General features: G+C 48.0%; 1 protein-coding gene and 1 long non-coding RNA gene across 2 annotated transcripts in view; one reads left to right on the top strand and one right to left on the bottom strand.

Annotated features, from left to right (window-relative positions):
• The window catches only part of LOC130357115 (uncharacterized), a 45,601-nt gene extending 42,066 nt beyond the window's left edge, over positions 1-3,535 (top strand). Inside the window, exons 2-3 of the long non-coding RNA XR_008889111.1 lie at positions 3,024-3,253; positions 3,390-3,535. This is a non-coding gene — a long non-coding RNA (uncharacterized LOC130357115). The remainder of the gene's footprint in view (positions 1-3,023; positions 3,254-3,389) is intronic.
• Positions 1-19,316, bottom strand: part of LOC130357114 (interferon gamma receptor 2-like) — a 55,630-nt gene that overhangs the window by 31,832 nt on the left and 4,482 nt on the right. The window lies entirely within an intron of this gene.

The raw sequence follows: 19,316 nt of genomic DNA, 5'->3' as shown, positions 1-19,316 counted from the left end.
TTACTTATTTTCCACCATAATTTGCAAATAAATTCTTTAATAATCAGACAATGTGATTTTATGTATATTTTCTCTCATTGGGTCTCTCATAGTTGAGGTATACCTATGATGTAAATTACAGGCCTCTCTCATCTTTTTAACCTCTTAAGGATGCAGGGCAAACCTATACGCCCTGCGCCCGGTCCCGGTCATAGCGGGTCGGTCCCAGCGGCTAATGAAAGCCGGGACCCAGGGCTAATAGCGTGCAGCAAAACATAAGCCATAATATGGAATTTTAGGTGCAAAATTTAAAGGGTTATGGTTTTTAAAAGGTAAGGAGGAAAAAACGAAAGTGCAAAAACGGAAAAACCCTGAACCCTTAAGAGGTTACGTGGGAGAAATTGCACAATTGGTGGCTGACTAAATACTTATTTGCCCCACTGTATGTGAAGATGTATAGCTGTCATCTCATGTGTATGGTTTTCTTTAGACAACTGGCTGCAGCATGAGCCTCGCCCCCTATTATTAAAGGGGTTCTCCACTGAAAAACATTTTTTTTAATCCACTGATGACAGAATTTTTTTTTTCAAGCGGAGTACCCCTTTAAGCCCACTCCTCTTTGTTAAGCTCCACCCCTTTGGTCGGTCACCAGCTGAAGATCAGCAAAACACTGCCCCTGCAGGATTCCTACCAGTCTGTTTCCAACAGAATTATAAATAAAAAAAGCTGCAAAGACAAATATACTGTATTCATTATGACTCACTTGTGGGCTTAAAGGGGTACTACCGTGCTGACAACTTATCCCCCTATCTAAAGGATAGAGGATAAGTTGTCTGATCGCGCGGGGTCCCGCCGCTGGGGACCCCCGCGATCTCGCAAGCAGCACCCTGCTCTCATCAGGCCCTGGAGCGAACATCCGCTCCGGGTCTGATGACAGGGACAGCTGTCTCGCCCCCTGCCATAGACTTACATTGAGGGGCGGAGCCGTGACATCACATGGGGGCGGAGCCGTGACGTCACGATACTCCAGCCCCGTGATCGGCAGTCATCAGACCTGGAATTTATGTTCGCTCTGGGGCTTGATGAGAGAGGGGTGCTGCGTGCGAGATCGCGGGGGTCCCCAGCAGCGGAACCTCGCGCTCTCAGACAACTTATCCCCTATCCTTTAGATAGGGAATAAGTTGTCAGCACGGTAGTACCCCTTTAATGTTCCTTTATGTGAACAATTGTGAACTTCTGCTTTAATCTATCAGACATAATGTAGTGGGATCTGCTACAAGGAAATTCCCTTTATACAGAGGATGACAGCGACATAAATCACCTAATGAAAAGGTATACAGAACAAGGGATATGCTTGAGGGCTTCTACACACAATACATGGGCATCACTGGAAACCACCTACTTAGGTACAAAGGAAGGGAAAAAACTAAGGGACAAACTAAACAGGTAAGAAATAAGAAACCATCCAAAGAGGACACATAGGGGGAGGGGAGATTTATCAAAACCTGTCCAGAGGAAAAGTTACTGAGTTGCCCATAGCAACCAATCAGATCGCTTCTTTCATTTTGCAGAGGCCTTGTTAAGAATGAAAGAAGCAAGCTGATTGGTTGCTATGGGCAACTCAGCAACTTTTCCTCCGGACAGGTTTTGATAAACCTTTCATAACAGTGCCAGCCACAGTGCTCCAAGTCAGTGCCAACAATACGGACCCTTTAACATTACTAGCTACAAACCCCCATAACAGTGCCAGCCACAGTGCTCCAAGTCAGTGCCAACAATACGGACCCTTTAACATTACTAGCTACAAACCCCCATAACAGTGCCAGCCACAGTGCTCCAAGTCAGTGCCAACAATACGGACCCTTTAACATTACTAGCTACAAACCCCCATAACAGTGCCAGCCACAGTGCTCCAAGTCAGTGCCAACAATACGGACCCTTTAACATTACTAGCTACAAACCCCCATAACAGTGCCAGCCACAGTGCTCCAAGTCAGTGCCAACAATACGGACCCTTTAACATTACTAGCTACAAACCCCCATAACAGTGCCAGCCACAGTGCTCCAAGTCAGTGCCAACAATACGGACCCTTTAACATTACTAGCTACAAACCCCCATAACAGTGCCAGCTACAGTGCTCCAAATCAGTGCCAACAATACGGACCCTTTAGCATTACTAGCTACAAACCCCCATAACAGTGCCAGCCACAGTGCTCCAAGTCAGTGCCAACAATACGGACCCTTTAACATTACTAGCTACAAACCCCCATAACAGTGCCAGCCACAGTGCTCCAAGTCAGTGCCAACAATACGGACCCTTTAACATTACTAGCTACAAACCCCCATAACAGTGCCAGCCACAGTGCTCCAAGTCAGTGCCAACAATACGGACCCTTTAACATTACTAGCTACAAACCCCCATAACAGTGCCAGCTACAGTGCTCCAAATCAGTGCCAACAATACGGACCCTTTAGCATTACTAGCTACAAACCCCCATAAAGCAGTGGTCTCAAACTGTGGCCCTCCAGAGGTTGCAAAACTTCAACTCCCAGCATGTCCGGACAGCCGTTGGCTGTCCGGGCATGCTGGAAGTTTAAGTTCTGCAACCTCTGGAGGGCCACAGTTTGAGATCACTGCCATAAAGGATTCAGGTACAAACACCAGGCCCTGCTGCCCATGCACTAAACTGTGAGTTACCTGCCCGCTTAGGGATAGGTAGCTTTGACTGCCTGGACTGGTGGAGCAGTCAGGGGTTAAGCGAAGGGGCCGGGCCGACCGGAGGGATTAACCAATAGTGTAAGGGGTGGGTGGTACTTGTAGTCCCCTCCCTCTGGGTATAAAAGGTTGCTTAGCTCCCACCTCTCCCTCTTTGTGCCCTACCAGTGTCCCCCCCCCCCCCCCCCCAAAAAAAAGAAGAAGAGAATTTTATAAGTTTGACTGAGTTTTGTGGGACGCTTTTGGAGTCTTGTTCGCACTTTTGTATTGTGTGCTGTGTATTTGTTGCACCCTTTTTGTTTTTGTATCTTTTGCCTTTCTTTGTAGTCACAGTTGGCGGGAGAGATCATCAGCAGAGGATGGCGGAGGCTGATGGCTACATGCACGTTGGGCATACTGACGGCCGCCATACTACCTCAGCCAAGAAGTTAAGTTCCTGATTTCAAGTTATTTAAATATTGTTGATAAAGTTAATGGTTAACTGCTAAGCAGTTGTGTTTTACCTTGTTATTACTACCTTATTAAAGCTGTGACCGACCACTCAGTCCATTCAAAAGGTAATACTCGTCAGTTGTCTTAAAGGGGTACTCCGGTGGAAAACTTTTTTTTTTTTTTTTTAAATCAACTGGTGCCAGAAAGTTAAACAGATTTGTAAATTACTTCTATTAAAAAAATCTTAATCCTTCCATCTAGGACATGGAGTTGAAGAAAATGCATATGCAAATAAGGGGGGGCGGGCTTAGGCACCTTCCTCCGGGACCCAAAGTATGACTGCCGGCAGGGAACACTCCTGCAGAGCGCAACTAAGGGGGTGAATTACGGGACTTTACAGGTCGAAAACTCGGCAGCAACCCAACAAAAAATGTAAGTGACCCCTGTATGGACTCCTGTTCATCTACACTATAACCCAGTATATTGGGTTTAGTGTGGGTGAACTTGCTGACCATTTTGTTTAAAGGGGTAGTCCAGTGGTGAAAAACGTATCCCCTATCCTAAGGATAGGGGATAAGTTTGAGATCGCGGGGGGTTCGACCGCTGGGGCCCCCTGCGATCTCTCTGTAAGGGGCCCCGGCTCTCCGGCCAGATAGCGGGTGTCGACCCCCGCACGAAGCGGCGGCCGACACGCCCCCTCAATACATCTCTATGGCAGAGCCGGAGATTGCCGAAGGCAGTGCTTCGGGTCTGCCATAGAGTTGTATTGAGGGGGCGTGTCGGCCGCCGCTTCATGCGGAGGTCGACACGCCCCCCTTCCCGCGGGCTGTTGGGGCCCCGTACAGGAGATCGCAGGGGGCCCCAGCGGTCGGACCCCCGCGATCTGCAACTTATCCCCTATCCTTAGGATAGGGGATAAGTTGTTCACCACTGGGTCACCACTGGACTACTCCTTTAAAGAGTTTTTTAACCCATGTTTTGGAACGTTTTAACAGACGCTCAATGTGTGAGCCACATATACAGTAGTATCCTGACAAGTACGAGGAAGGGGTTAGGTTCAGATACTTTCATTTCTCATCTTCTTCACCTTAGAGGCTACTTCTTACATAATTCTGCTTCCTCCCTCCTACAAGACAATCTATGCTCCCACAGTCCAGCATGTCGGATACATCTCACCACACTGCTGTGCACACTGAACCAACACTTCTGCTGTGCTGAAACCCCGCGGAGTAAATCAGTCTGTCCATGCAAAATATCAGCAATTATTACATATTACTACGTATCATTGGGGATATATATATACACATACGGGGTAATAGTCCCTAGAGGAATTAAAGGGGTACTCCGCTGCCCCAGCGCTCAGAACATTTTTTTCCAAACATTTGGATCGGGCAGCGGGGTCGTGACATCACTGCCACATCCCTTGTAACATCACAACCTCACCGCCCCCACCCAGCGTTCTAAACAAATGCCGGGTGCTGCACAAAGATTGTGGGGGTCCCAGGGCCGTGATCAGACATCTTTTCCCCTATCCTTTGAAATATATTTTTATTAAACAATTTTCAATCAACGAAACAAAACACATTTTCAAGAAAGCCAAAAAGAAAACAAAAACCAAGTCACCATGAAGGAGGTAGCAGAAATGTTGACTAGAACAGCATTCCCCTCCCCACAAGTATACATTTACATATGCAGCGTCCAAAAATAATATGAGGTGACGCTCCAGGCGATGGTTCAGTCTCCAACCAGGCAAGAGACCATGTGGAAGTAGTCAGCAGGTCTCGATGAACACAAGGAACCACATCACCTGTATGGAGTATGGAGGGGGGCGAGGTGTGATGTCATGAGGGGGAGGGGCTATGACATTACAAGCTCCCGGCGCCAGCTCCAGCGTTCGGAACAGTTTGTTCCAAAAGCTGAGCAGAGGAGTACCCCTTTAAGGCCACTAGAAGGACTATTTGAAGGAACCATGGAAATTTCACCCCCCCTTCCCCTCTCTCCTCAGGTGGGCAGAATTGATGAAATAACAAGGACTGAGGCTTAAATGGGATTCACACCCGTGATCCCAGATGTATTTCTGTATAAGTCCCCAATACTCGGCCATGTGAGATCACTCCCAAACCCCATGATACATTATAGTAAGCGGGGCCTTGTACTTGGGGCAGTTAGTAATCCTATCGGGGTAGGATGGAGAGGGCAAGATATTAAAGGGGTACTCCAGTGGAAAACATTTTTTTTTTAGGTCTTTATAAGTCAACTGGTGCCAGAAAGTTAAACAGATTTGTACATTAGTCTATAATAAAGATAGCCAACTTGGCACAGCTCGCGTACACCTGCTGGAGTATCCTTCCCTGGACATTCGTTAGCAGCCAGGTAAATGGAGCGATGGTGGTGGTGCTAAACTTGTGTAGTGGTTCAAGGGTGTATATCATACATAGCAAGAAAGAATACAAGCGCACTCACCACATTAGTTGCTCTTCAGATGAGGTTTATTCTAGGGATCGACCGATATCGGTTTTTTAGGGCCGATACCGATAATCGGTGGAGGTTAGGGCCGATAGCCGATAACTTATACCGATATTCCGGTATAAGTTATCGGCTATTTATCCCCCCCTCGACACCGCTGCAGAGCATTGATTTAAAGCGGGCGCTTTAAATCAATGCACTGCGGTGGCTTTTGCGGTGCCATAGGCCGTCGCCGCCGCCACCACCACCACCACCCGCTTCTCTCCCCCCTACCTGTCAGGGTGGTCCGGGCCATCCATCCTCCCTTCCTGCATTCCGGGTGGAGGGTGCACCGGTCCGGGCTGTCCTTCTCCGGGGGTCCTCTTCTCCACTCCGGGCAGGCTCCGGCCTAGTACGCTGCATAGACGCCGCTGCGCAGTGACGCCCGTGCGCAGCGACGCACCTGATGTCACGGCGTAGCTGCGTCTATGCAGCGTACTAGGCGGGAACCTGCCCGGAGTGGAGAAGAGGACCCACGGAGAAGAAGGACAGCCCGGACCGGTGCACCCTCCACCCGGAATGGCGCCGGACACTACAGGATGGATGGCCCGGACCACCCCATTACGGGTAAGTTAAATTTTTTTTTTATTGACTCGGAGGGTGGGGGAGGGGCCCGACCGGTATAGCGGTATGGGCAAAAATCCATACCGGTATACCGCCCAGCACTACGGGGGGGCGGTGCGGTGGATCGGTGGGGAGGGGCGGTCGCGGTGCGGTGGGGGCGGTGCGGGGCATTATCGGCTTATCGGCAAGGTAATTGCCGATACCGATAATGCCCAAAATCGTGATTATCGGCCGAAGATATCGGCCATACCGATAATCGGTCGATCCCTAGTTTATTTCATACCACAAACCGTGTGCAGGGAGACAGAGGTGGGGGGAGTGTTTGTGGGCTACGAAGCGCTTGAAGCACGAGACGGGTCCGTACCCCACGAACACTCCCCCACCTCTGTCTCCCTGCACACCGTTTGTGATATGGAATAAACCTCATCTGAAGAGCAACTAATGTGGTGAGTGCGCTTGTATTCTTTCTTGCCATGTATGATTTGTACATTACTTCTATTAAAAAATCTTTACCCTTCCTGTACTTTTTAGCAGCTGTATGCTACCAAGGAAATTCTGTTCTTTTTGAATTTCTTTTTTGTCTTGTCCACAGTGCTCTCTACTGACACCTCTGTCTGTGTCAGGAACTGTCCAGAGCTTAGGTTTGCTATGCGGATTTTCTCCTGCTCTGGACAGTTCCTGATATGGATATCACGTGTCAGCAGAGAGCACTGTGGACAAGACAAAAAATACATTTTAAAGGGGTTGTGCGCTGCCCTGCCTTTCGGAGCTCCGCACGCAGCGTCCGGACGTTCATTGCTCCGAACGCTGTGTGCGGGCTTCCGTGTTCGTGGCCGCCGGGCGTGACATCACGCCCGCCCCCTCAATGAAAATCTATGGGAAGGGGGCGTGACCGCTGTCACGCCCCCTTCCCATAGACTTTGGTAAAGGGGGCGGGCGTGATATCATGAGGGGGCCGGGTGTGACGTCACGCCCGGCGGCCGCGAACATGGAAGCCCGCACACAGCGTTCGGAGCAATGAACTTCCGGACGCTGCGTGCGGAGCTCCGAAAGGCAGGGCAGCGGAGAACCCCTTTAAAAGAACAGAATTTCCTCTGTAGCACACAGCTGCTCAAAAGTACAGGAAGGGTAAAGATTTACAAATCTGTAACTTTCTGGCACCAGTTGACTTATAAAGACCTGAAAAAAAAAAATGTTTTCCAACAGAGTACCCCTATAAAGCTGCATGAGCTACCTTAAAATAAGTCTCCCTCCACCTCTCATTAATAAAAATTTTTCCACACTGCCTACCAACCCTCCAAGATAACATCAGTGATGTTGGTGTCCCCGATCCACCTTTCCCATGTAGGGAATACTCTCTTAGGGTACGTTCTCACCTGGTGTATTTTGCTGCGTATTTGCTGCTGCATATTTTCCTACCCATTGACTTCAATGGGAAATAAAATACGCAGCAAAATACGCCAGGTGGGAACGTACCCTTAGGGTGGAGTTTTCAGAAGAGGTTGCAGAAAGCCAAAAAAAGCTCAGAGATCGACACTCTCTGGGAAACACTACCTTTAAAGGGGTACTACCGTGCTGACAACCTATCCCCTATCTAAAGGATAGGGGATAAGTTGCCTGATCGCACGGGGTCCCGCCGCTGGGGACCCCCGCAATCTCGCACGCTGTACCCCGCTGTCATCAGGCCCCAGAGCGAACATCCACTCCGGGTCTAATGACGGGGCTGGTGATCGGGACGTCACAGCTCCGCCTACGTGTGATGTCATGATCAGCCCCTCAATGCAAGTCTATGGCAGGGGGCGAGACAGCTGTCTCGCCCCCTGCCATAGACTTACATTGAGGGGCAGAGCGTGACGTCACATGGGGGCGGAGCCGTGACCTCACGCCGTGATCGGCAGTCATCAGACCCGGAGCGATGTTCGCTCCTTGGCCTGATGAGAGCGGGGTGCTGCGTGCGAGATCTGGGGACCCCCGCGCTATCAGGCAACTTATCCCCTATCCTTTAGATAGGGGATAAGTTGTCAGCACGGTAGTACCCCTTTAATGTCATCTAGGGTGCGCATCGGGGCTTCCCTCTTATCCCCTATCCTTATGTATCTTAGGTTATCTACATGATGTTCCTCTAGAAGCCAAATTTTAAGATTGCGGTGGGTGATTGCATTTATTATATATTGCCGGAAAGCTGCTCCCCCAATATGGGAAAGATAGTCATCCTACAACAGAGATACAATTTCTTCCCAAGACAGAAGCTGTCTAAAGTTGGGAAAAGGCAAAAGAAATATTATTCAAGTTATCAAAAGATATGGTCACGATGGTCTGATAGGTATAAAACATAATTTTATTATTTTTAATTTTTGCCCTCTACTTTTCTCTTTTTCCTCCATTTCCTCTTTTTTTTTTTTTTTTTTCTGTAATTTGCTTTTCTTACTAAAAATATAAATTTCAAAGAAAAAATTATTGCCGGTGAAATTTTCTAGAGCAAAGGCCATGGCTGACAAGGAGCTGGGAGCTTAAAGGGTATCTGTCCTTTCAGGATAAGCTGTCTTGTGTGTGTACATGAGCAAAGCACTATTTCTGGCCATGTAACAACTTGTATATGGTATTTTTCAGCACATTTCTGCTCTGTGGGCTTCATCTCTGATTTGCAGCTCTCCCAGAGCTCATGGGGCGGAGCTCCCTGATCCCCGCCCCCCTCCCCTCCATAGACTTTTATTGGCTTTTCTTGCAGACACAGGACAACGCTGAGCTGATTTTTAGAAGGGAAGAAGCTTGATAACAGGAGAAAGAAGCATTTTTGTCTAATAAGATGTATTACAAAGTTTCTTATATTTGCTCTTGCTAGACCTAGGAAATGAAGGGAGTTACCTAAACTGCAAAAAACTGCCCAATCAGCTGTTTTTGGCTTCCTGATTACAGCAAATTGGTGGGATGGGGCGATGTGGTCCTTGATCTCAAGATAGGTGCAGGTCCAGGAGGTCGGGCCCACATGTATCAGACATATCTTATGCATATGTCATAAATGCTTGAGACAGGAGTGTCCCTTTAATTTTGGGTGAGGGATACCTTCTCATTTTCTTATTCATTGCTATGTTTGTTATTTTGTCCAATTGAAGGACAATATGACCAGTGGATGACCTTATACCAATGGTAACCACAGAAGAGAGGAAGGCACCATACCAAAGCTTTAAAGGAGTTATCCAGGAATACAAAAACAGCTCCATGTCTGTCTCCAGGTTGGGTGTGATTTTACTACTTGGCTCCATTCAGTTCAATGGAACTGAGCTGCAAAACCACACCCAGCCTGGAGACAGACAGGGAGCGGTTTTTGAAAGAAAGTTGCTCTGTTTTTCTATTCCTGGATAACCCCTTTAACTGGGCCCCAACTATGCTGCTGGGCTTTATCATCCGGAATAGAGAAGCTTGGTGTTAGTTTCCCCTTACTAACCATGTCTATGACTTTTAGGCCGCTGTGTTGTCCCCTTGCCCCATTGACTGATCTCCATCTTTTTTTTATTTGTTAAAGCCAGTAAAGCCCTTTAGACATACTAGCATCTTGTATACAGGCTGCTCCTCCTTAAATTGTTGTTAGATTTGGGGCTCCTAAGGGAATCCCATTCCTCTATCCCCTTCCTGTTTTTCCACTATAACAAATATTCCGGTCACCAGATGTTCTTCATTCTCACAACCATAAGATCAGCAGCACCAACATCAGAACAGAACATCCAGAAAACATCTACAAAATATAATACACAACTTAATACTTGTGCATTTTACTCCGGTGAAAAAAAAATTATTTTAAATAAACTGGTGCCAGAAAGTTAAACAGATTTGTAAATTACTTCAATTTAAAAATCTACTTATCAGCTGCTTGATACAACAGAGGAAGTTCTTATTTATTTATTTTTTCTGTCTGACCACAGTGCTCTCTGCTGACACCTCTGTCCATGTCAGGAACTGTCCAGAGCAGGAGAGGTTTGCTATGGGGATTGGCTCCTGTTTTTGACAGTTCCTGAGACAGACAGAGGTGTCAGCAGAGAGCACTGTGGTCAGACAGAAAAAAAATGTAAAAGAAAAAAAGAAATGAACTTCCTGTGGAGCATACAGCAGCTGATAAGTACTGGAAGGGTTAAGATTTTCAAATAGAAGTAATTTACAAATCTGTTTAACGGTCTGGCACCAGTTGATTGGAAAAAAAAAAATCACCGCACTGACCCTTTGAACACAAGAAAGGAAACTATTATAAATAATGGTACATAAATGACGAAGTAAAGGAAAAATGATTACTTTTATGATTCAATTCCTTCAGGCTCGGACTTCACTTATGATAAACAATATTTGGCAGCTTCCATCTTGGTGACCAATCGACTTGACAGGATGAAGTCTTGTCATGGAACAACTTTTCTATTTCCCCCATGATATTTCGTATTGACCTCTGGACTGTTTTCTGCCATGTCATTGAGCTTTCATCATTCTGAAGCAAGATGCATCATGTGTATAATAAAGGAATCATCAGCAAACCTGTAATCTATCAAAAACAGAAGTGTCCAGAACTTGTATTGGGGCTGTGGACGTCGAGTTGATGTTCATTGTCTCCACTGGTCCTTTACCTGACATGTAACCCTACATCATAATGTGGTGTCCCAGCACCAAAGGCTGTCCTGTGGGCTGCGGATCTCCTCAGACATGCCTGCTGATCCTGTGTTGGGCCCTCCTTTGTTCTATTATCATATCCACTGTGAATATTGTGATTTATTGTGTTATGGTATTATGTATGTCTTGTACCTTTAAGAGGAGATGCAGAGTAACCAGGTAACCCTGTTCGCCCAATGGGAACCCTCTAATTGTCCTGTATAAACCGCGCCATTCTCCAAGTGTTTCCCGTACAGTTGGTGAGTTGTGATAGCCTGGGGGAGTAGGGTATATGGGGTGTAGCTGTGCGGTGACTAAAGGGTGTCTGGTTAACCCTTGCTATTCGTGACGCCAGGGTGCGGGCTCCTCTATAATGCTTGTCCTACCACCACCCTTCCCAAGAGCGATAGGGTGGTATTGAATAATTGAATGTCCACAACCGGAGAGTTTGCTGAAAACTGTTGTAACTTTTACTGAAGATTTTATGCAACTTCACCACAGGAACAGTCTCTACAATACAGTCTCTTGGAGATTGACAAAGGTTGGGACCTTAGCACTCCCGGTTTAGTTCAGTTGAGGCCGGTAGGTTTTCAGGCCTAGCATGTCTTTGAAAGCTGCGCAGATCCGTCCTGCTAGTCTGGCATCCACGAGAGCAGCAACCCAAGAGAGCGATAATTGGCTACAACTCCCTTATATGGGCAGGGGCTGGACTAGAGCTAATTGGTCCAATACTGATGCAAATCACCTTCACAGAGGATTATGGGTAACCTGTGACCCAGGGACCTCCAAAAGGTCCTCCAACATACCATAGAGGATATAACCCAGTCACATGACCGAAGGTCCTGCGACGCTAACAAGGTAAGTATACTATACATTATATTAAATATACATTATTATTAAATATGTACATGTATAAACAGTACAGAATTAGAGTAGAGGAGAGGCGACTAGGGGCTGTCCCACCTGGGGGACACTACCTGAACGTAGTCACTCTGACTTTGGGGACCACCATACAAGGTACGGTATGCAATACGGTACCGGGACACCACAGAGTCATACCCTGGTGTTGTCAGTATTTGGAACTTAGCAGAACCCTAGTCAGTGTGGGGTATCTTCTAATTTCCAAGTCTCAAGTCTATCTAATTCCAAGTGGGTGAAAATCACCATAAGTCCCAGCAAGGCCACAGGGCTCCCAAGGGTTACACTGCATCCCTTCTACTCTGCTCCATACTGTAAGTAATGTACCATCTGCTCCTGCCTCAGTAAGACAGTTGTCCATAACTGTTACGCCGAGCGCTCCGGGTCCCCGCTCCTCCCCGGAGCGCTCGCTACACTTCCCTCACTGCAGCGCCCCGGTCGGTTCCACGGACCCGGGGCGCTGCGTTACCACCTCCGGCCGGGATGCGATTCGCGATGCGGGTAGCGCCCGCTCGCGATGCGCACCCCGGCTCCCGTACCTTACTCGCTCCCCGTCAGTTCTGTCCCGGCGCGCGCGGCCCCGCTCCCTAGGGCGCGCGCGCGCCGGGTCTTTGCGATTTAAAGGGCCACTGCACCGCTGATTGGTGCAGTGGTTCCAATTAGTGTTTACACCTGTGCACTTCCCTATATCACCTCACTTCCCCTTCACTCCCTCGCCGGATCTTGTTGCCCTAGTGCCAGTGAAAGCGTTCCTTGTGTGTTCCTTGCCTGTGATTCCAGACCTTCTGCCGTTGCCCCTGACTACGATCCTTGCTGCCTGCCCCGACCTTCTGCTACGTCCGACCTTGCTTCTGTCTACTCCCTTGTACCGCGCCTATCTTCAGCAGCCAGAGAGGTTGAGCCGTTGCTAGGGGATACGACCTGGTCACTACCGCCGCAGCAAGACCATCCCGCTTTGCGGCGGGCTCTGGTGAAAACCAGTAGTGACTTAGAACCGATCCTCTAGCACGGTCCACGCCAATCCCTCTCTGGCACAGAGGATCCACTACCTGCCAGCCGGCATCGTGACAGTAGATCCGGCCATGGATCCCGCTGAAGTTCCTCTGCCAGTTGTCGCTGACCTCACCACGGTGGTCGCCCAGCAGTCACAACAGATTGCGCAACAAGGCCAACAGCTGTCTCAACTGACTGTTATGCTACAACAGTTACTACCACAGCTCCAGCAATCATCTCCTCCGCCAGCTCCTGTACCTCCTCCGCAGCGAGTGGCCGCTTCTGGAATACGACTATCCTTGCCGGATAAATTTGATGGGGACTCTAAGTTTTGCCGTGGCTTTCTTTCCCAATGTTCATTACACTTGGAGATGATGTCGGACCAGTTCCCCACTGAAAGGTCTAAGGTGGCTTTCGTAGTCAGCCTGCTGTCTGGAAAAGCCCTGGCTTGGGCCACACCGCTCTGGGACCGCAATGACCCCGTCACTGCCTCTGTACACTCCTTCTTCTCGGAAATTCGAAGTGTCTTTGAGGAACCTGCCCGAGCCTCTTCTGCTGAGACTGCCCTGTTGAACCTGGTCCAGGGTAATTCTTCCGTTGGCGAGTATGCCGTACAGTTCCGTACCCTTGCTTCAGAATTATCCTGGAATAATGAGGCACTCTGCGCGACCTTTAAAAAAGGCCTATCCAGCAACATTAAAGATGTTCTGGCCGCACGAGAAATCCCTGCTAACCTACATGAACTCATCCATCTTGCCACTCGCATTGACATGCGTTTTTCCGAACGGCGTCAGGAGCTCCGCCAGGATATGGACTCTGTTCGCACGAGGCGTTTCTTCTCCCCGGCTCCTCTCTCCTCTGGTCCCCTGCAATCTGTTCCTGTGCCTCCCGCCGTGGAGGCTATGCAGGTCGACCGGTCTCGCCTGACACCCCAAGAGAGGACACGACGCCGCATGGAGAATCTCTGCCTGTACTGTGCTAGTACCGAACACTTCCTGAAGGATTGTCCTATCCGTCCTCCCCGCCTGGAAAGACGTCCGCTGACTCCGCACAAAGGTGAGACAGTCCTTGATGTCTACTCTGCTTCTCCACGTCTTACTGTGCCTGTGCGGATGTCTGCCTCTGCCTTCTCCTTCTCTGCTGTGGCCTTCTTGGACTCTGGATCTGCAGGAAATTTCATCTTAGCCTCTCTCGTCAACAGGTTCAACATCCCGGTGACCAGTCTCGCCAGACCCCTCTACATCAATTGTGTAAACAATGAAAGATTGGACTGTACTATACGTTTCCGCACGGAGCCCCTTCTAATGTGCATCGGATCTCATCACGAGAGGATTGAACTGTTGGTCCTCCCCAATTGCACTTCTGAAATCCTTCTTGGACTTCCCTGGCTTCAACTCCATTCCCCAATCCTGGATTGGTCCACTGGGGAGATCAAGAGTTGGGGGCCCTCTTGTTCCAAGGACTGCTTAAAACCGGTTCCCAGTAAACCTTGCCGTGTCCCTGTGCTTCCTCATGTAACCGGTCTCCCTAAGGCCTATATGGACTTTGCGGACGTTTTTTGCAAAAAACAAGCTGAGACTCTACCTCCTCACAGGCCTTATGATTGTCCCATTGACCTCCTCCCGGGCACTACTCCACCCCGGGGCAGAATCTATCCTCTGTCCGTCCCAGAGACTCTTGCCATGTCTGAATACGTCCAAGAAAATTTAAAAAAGGGCTTTATCCGTAAATCCTCCTCTCCTGCCGGAGCCGGATTTTTCTTTGTGTCCAAAAAAGATGGCTCTCTACGTCCTTGCATTGACTACCGCGGTCTTAATAAAATCACGGTTAAGAACCGCTACCCCCTACCCCTCATCTCTGAACTCTTTGATCGTCTCCAAGGTGCCCATATTTTTACCAAACTGGACTTAAGAGGTGCTTATAATCTCATCCGCATCAGAGAGGGGGATGAATGGAAAACGGCATTTAACACCAGAGATGGACACTTTGAGTATCTGGTCATGCCCTTTGGTCTATGCAACGCCCCTGCCGTCTTCCAAGACTTTGTTAATGAAATTTTTCGTGATCTACTATACTCCTGTGTTGTTGTATATCTGGACGATATCCTGATTTTTTCTGCCAATCTTGAAGAACACCGCCAGCATGTCCGTATGGTTCTTCAGAGACTTCGTGATAATCAACTCTATGCCAAAATAGAGAAATGTCTGTTTGAATGCCAATCTCTTCCTTTTCTAGGATACTTGGTCTCTGGCCAGGGACTACAAATGGACCCAGATAAACTCTCTGCCGTCTTAGATTGGCCACGCCCCTCCGGACTCCGTGCCATCCAACGTTTTTTGGGGTTCGCCAATTATTACAGGCAATTTATTCCACATTTTTCTACCATTGTGGCTCCTATTGTGGCTTTAACAAAAAAAAATGCCGATCCCAAGTCTTGGCCTCCTCAAGCGGAAGACGCCTTTAAACGACTCAAGTCTGCCTTTTCTTCGGCTCCCGTGCTCTCCAGACCTGACCCATCTAAACCCTTCCTATTGGAGGTTGATGCCTCCTCAGTGGGAGCTGGAGCTGTCCTTCTACAAAAAAACTCTTCCGGGCATGCTGTTACTTGTGGTTTTTTTTCCAGGACCTTCTCTCCGGCGGAGAGGAACTACTCCATCGGGGATCGAGAGCTTCTAGCCATTAAATTAGCACTTGAGGAATGGAGGCATCTGCTGGAGGGATCAAGATTTCCAGTTATTATTTACACCGATCACAAGAACCTCTCCTACCTCCAGTCTGCCCAACGGCTGAATCCTCGTCAGGCCAGGTGGTCTCTGTTCTTTGCCCGATTTAATTTTGAAATTCACTTTCGGCCTGCTGATAAAAACATTAGGGCCGATGCTCTCTCTCGTTCCTCAGATGCCTCTGAAATTGAACTCTCTCCTCAACACATCATTCCTCCTGACTGCCTGATTTCCACTTCTCCAGCCTCCATCAGGCAAACTCCTCCAGGAAAGACCTTTGTTTCTCCACGCCAACGCCTTGGGATCCTCAAATGGGGTCACTCCTCCCATCTCGCAGGTCATGCGGGCATCAAGAAATCTGTGCAACTCATCTCTCGCTTCTATTGGTGGCCGACTCTAGAGACTGATGTGGTGGACTTTGTGCGAGCCTGCACTATCTGTGCCCGGGATAAGACTCCTCGCCAGAAGCCCGCTGGTTTTCTTCATCCTCTACCTGTCCCCGAACAACCTTGGTCTCTGATTGGTATGGATTTTATTACTGACTTACCCCCATCCCATGGCAACACTGTTATTTGGGTGGTCGTTGATCGATTCTCCAAAATGGCACATTTCATCCCTCTTCCTGGTCTTCCTTCAGCGCCTCAGTTGGCTAAACAATTTTTTGTACACATTTTTCGTCTTCACGGGTTGCCTACACAGATCGTCTCGGATAGAGGCGTCCAATTTGTGTCTAAATTCTGGAGGGCTCTCTGTAAACAACTCAAGATTAAATTAAATTTTTCTTCTGCATACCATCCTCAATCCAATGGACAAGTAGAGAGAATTAACCAGATCTTGGGTGACTATTTACGACATTTTGTTTCCTCCCGCCAGGATGACTGGGCAGATCTTCTACCTTGGGCCGAATTCTCGTATAATTTCAGAATCTCTGAATCTTCCTCCAAATCTCCGTTTTTCGTGGTGTACGGCCGTCACCCTCTTCCCCCCCTCCCTACCCCCTTGCCCTCTGGTCTGCCCGCTGTGGATGAAATTTCTCGTGATCTTTCCACCATATGGAAAGAGACCCAAAATTCTCTCTTACAGGCTTCTTCTCGCATGAAGAGATTCGCAGATAAGAAAAGAAGAGCTCCTCCCATTTTTTCCCCTGGAGACAAGGTATGGCTCTCCGCTAAATATGTCCGTTTCCGTGTCCCGAGCTATAAGTTGGGACCACGCTATCTTGGTCCTTTTAAAGTTTTGTGTCAAATTAATCCTGTCTCTTACAAACTTCTTCTTCCTCCTTCTCTTCGTATCCCTAATGCCTTTCACGTCTCTCTTCTTAAACCTCTCATCCTCAACCGTTTTTCTCCTAAATCTGTTCCTCCCACTCCTGTTTCCGGCTCCTCGGACATCTTCTCTGTCAAAGAGATTTTGGCCTCTAAAAAGGTCAGGGGAAGAACTTTTTTTTTAGTGGATTGGGAGGGTTGTGGTCCAGAAGAGAGGTCCTGGGAACCTGAGGACAATATCCTGGACAAAAGTCTGATCCTCAGGTTCTCAGGCCCCAAGAAGAGGGGGAGACCCAAGGGGGGGGGGTACTGTTACGCCGAGCGCTCCGGGTCCCCGCTCCTCCCCGGAGCGCTCGCTACACTTCCCTCACTGCAGCGCCCCGGTCGGTTCCACGGACCCGGGGCGCTGCGTTACCACCTCCGGCCGGGATGCGATTCGCGATGCGGGTAGCGCCCGCTCGCGATGCGCACCCCGGCTCCCGTACCTTACTCGCTCCCCGTCAGTTCTGTCCCGGCGCGCGCGGCCCCGCTCCCTAGGGCGCGCGCGCGCCGGGTCTTTGCGATTTAAAGGGCCACTGCACCGCTGATTGGTGCAGTGGTTCCAATTAGTGTTTACACCTGTGCACTTCCCTATATCACCTCACTTCCCCTTCACTCCCTCGCCGGATCTTGTTGCCCTAGTGCCAGTGAAAGCGTTCCTTGTGTGTTCCTTGCCTGTGATTCCAGACCTTCTGCCGTTGCCCCTGACTACGATCCTTGCTGCCTGCCCCGACCTTCTGCTACGTCCGACCTTGCTTCTGTCTACTCCCTTGTACCGCGCCTATCTTCAGCAGCCAGAGAGGTTGAGCCGTTGCTAGGGGATACGACCTGGTCACTACCGCCGCAGCAAGACCATCCCGCTTTGCGGCGGGCTCTGGTGAAAACCAGTAGTGACTTAGAACCGATCCTCTAGCACGGTCCACGCCAATCCCTCTCTGGCACAGAGGATCCACTACCTGCCAGCCGGCATCGTGACAATAACCCAGCATCGGTGTGTTTATTGCCTGTGTCCTGGCCCAGGAGAAGCTGTCTCCACCTTGGACCATGTATAGGTTAACAGTGCCCTGATGTCACGACCTGACATCCCCATGTCACCACAATAAATCATTGTGAAAATGTGATTGCTTTCTACAGGCGTCATCTTTTACATTTTGTCATACCAGCACCACACAAAAGATCCAGCTTTATCTCCTTGGCCAATGCAGATTAGTGAGTATCACTTTCATCCAATTCTCCACACTCCATTATTCTTATCTTTACTCCACGTTACCTTGTTTTCTTCTGTTTAGGTGTTTACTGACGGTTTTCATTTGGATTTTTCTATATGTGAATCTCACGTTCTTCAGCCAATTTCTTAATGTTCTGTCTGTCACAAAAATTAATTCATGTTTTCTTCCAATTGTTTTGCATTTGTTTTGTCAGCCATTTTCTATTTTCACGGCATGTTACTCCGGGATTTTATATCCTGAGGCTTCAATGTGTACCTAAACTTTCAAGCAACTTCTCATTTCATAGAGACATGTCAGACAGTGTGATCAGTGGGGTCCGGCTGCTGAGACCCCCATCGGGGTATAAATGCTTCCTAGTGTCCTTTTGGTTCTGCTCAACTTTCCTCTGCGTCCGTACAACGCGTGCTTGGCTTTCCGAAGAAACAAAAGGACACCGTGCTCTACTGTTCCCCTGCGTTCTACTGATTGGTTGGGGCAACGATCCTTTAACCCCTTAAGGACCAGGCCCATTTTGGCCTTAAGGACCAGACCAATTTTATTTTTGCATTTTCGTTTTTTCCTCCTCGCCTTCTAAAAATCATAACTCTTATATTTCCATCCACAGACCCATATGAGGGCTTGTTTTTTGCGTCACCAATTGTACTTTGTAATGACATCACTTATTTTACCACAAAATGTACGGCGCAACCAAACAAATATTATTAATGTGGGAAAATTGAAAAGAAAACTGCAAATTTTGGAAAGTTTTGTCTTCATGCTGTACACTTTCCGGTAAAAATGACATGTTTTCTTTCGCTTAAAAAAAAATCTCAAACCATTTTAACAAAATTAGTATGTTTGAAATTGCCCTATTTTAACCACCTATAACTTTCTCATTTTTCCGTATATGGGGCGATATGAGGGATCATTTTTTGCGCCATGATCTGTAGTTTTTATAAGTATCCCTTTTGCTTAGATTTTACTTTTTATAAATTTTTTGGGAATAACATGTGACAAAAAGCAGCAATTTTGGACATTTTTAATTTTTTTACGTTTACGCCGTTAACCGTACGGGATGATTAACAATATATTTTAATAGTTCAGACTATACCAAATATGTGTATACATTTCTTTTTTTTACGCTTTTTTGGGGGGTAAAATGGGGAAAAATGGACGTTTAACTTTTTTATTGGGGGAGGGGATTTTTCAAATTTTTTTACTTTTTTATTTGACATCTTTTAACTTTTTTTTTTTTTTTTTACACTTTTTATGTCCCCATAGGGGACTATTCATTGCAATCATTTGATTGCTACCGTGTTTCTCCGAAAATAAGACGGGGTCTTA

The sequence above is a fragment of the Hyla sarda genome, chromosome 2, assembly GCF_029499605.1.
Source record: "Hyla sarda isolate aHylSar1 chromosome 2, aHylSar1.hap1, whole genome shotgun sequence".
In the NCBI taxonomy this organism is placed as follows: Eukaryota; Metazoa; Chordata; class Amphibia; order Anura; family Hylidae; genus Hyla; species Hyla sarda.
Note: the sequence above shows the minus strand (reverse complement) of the source record. Positions and strands in the feature narration are given on the sequence as shown.